At 38.0% G+C, this 1,276-nt stretch overlaps 1 protein-coding gene across 1 annotated transcript in view; it reads right to left on the bottom strand.

The window, feature by feature from the left end:
- Positions 1 to 1,276, bottom strand: part of LOTGIDRAFT_163784 (hypothetical protein) — a gene marked incomplete at both ends in the record, with an annotated part of 3,961 nt that overhangs the window by 2,352 nt on the left and 333 nt on the right. The gene's annotated exons all lie outside the window — the stretch shown is intronic.

The raw sequence follows: 1,276 nt of genomic DNA, 5'->3' as shown, positions 1-1,276 counted from the left end.
GTTCGATAGAATAAGTCCAAACCATAAAAATGTCATCCAAAAAGCGTCCGTAAAAAAGTGGGTCAAATGGACAGAGGGGCAACACCTCACGTTCCCACTCTGCCATGAAAAGGTTTGCGTACGAAGGGGCGAATCGTTTGCCCATTTCTGTCCCTGAAGTTTGTAAATATGTTTTACCATTAAATGTGAAATCGTTTCGACTAAGACAAATCTCTAAAAGCTGTAGAATTGCATCGTCGGGTCTGTTTGGATCTGGGTTTCTATTAAAAGCTTTACGAACTGCCGTTAAACCAGTAGTGTTATCGATATTGGTATACATAGAAGAAACGTCGATAGAAATTAAAATAGCATTAGAGGGAACACGAAGATTTTTTATTTTATTGACAAAATCGGTTGTGTCTTTAAGGTAGGCGCGATGTTGGCATGCTAGAGGTAGTAAGAAATGATCAATGTATTCTGACACTGCATATGACTCACTACCACAGTCAGATATAATCGGGCGGCCTTTAGGGATTTTATTCGAGATAAACCACTCCTTGGTTGGATTCTTATGGATTTTAGGCAAAGTGTACAAATGTCTCTCGCGAAAATCAGGTTTGGCAGACAGATAGTCATATTGTTTCTGTTTGAGATAACTAGTTTTGACTAAATCGGCAAGAATATTATTAATCATGTTAGCAGTTTCTTTGAAAATTGGTTTCGGTAAAATGGCATAATGTTTAGGTTTCGGGGAAGGGAGGGTTTGATTCTCCCAAATGTACAGGCCTAGGGTAGAGCAGACACTTTATTTAGAAATTAGGATTAAGGGTCTTGATATTGGGTTTTCTTCTGTTCTTATTCTGATCTGAAATTAGAAAAAATAACTCGCCCGATGGGCGAGAAGTATAGTATCTGTTATGTACTGATTGTTTTTAGTTTACTATGAACAATATTATCATTTAAGTTCTTATTTTTTGAATATGCAACTATCATTTTCTGCTTATAGACATGGGGGAATTTCTCTTGAAGGCTCTTATAGTGGGCATGAACTATCTTGCTTGCTCGATTGCTGGTTGTATTAAACGGGACAACAAAGGGTGCTATGCCTACATTATGATGAATATTTAGTCCTATAGGTCTTGCTGTATTCAATGTCTCAATCCAATGGGCCTCCCTAGATTGACGGAATTTGGTAGTTTCATCTTCGGGCAAGTCAATTTCTATACGCTCAATTGGGATTAGGGTGAGATCGTCTATTGAATGGTCGTCGAGGTTGAAATGATTAGAAACAGGCTGT

Source organism: Lottia gigantea (genome assembly GCF_000327385.1).
Source record: "Lottia gigantea unplaced genomic scaffold LOTGIsca_41, whole genome shotgun sequence".
Classification (NCBI taxonomy): domain Eukaryota; kingdom Metazoa; phylum Mollusca; class Gastropoda; family Lottiidae; genus Lottia; species Lottia gigantea.
Note: the sequence above shows the minus strand (reverse complement) of the source record. Positions and strands in the feature narration are given on the sequence as shown.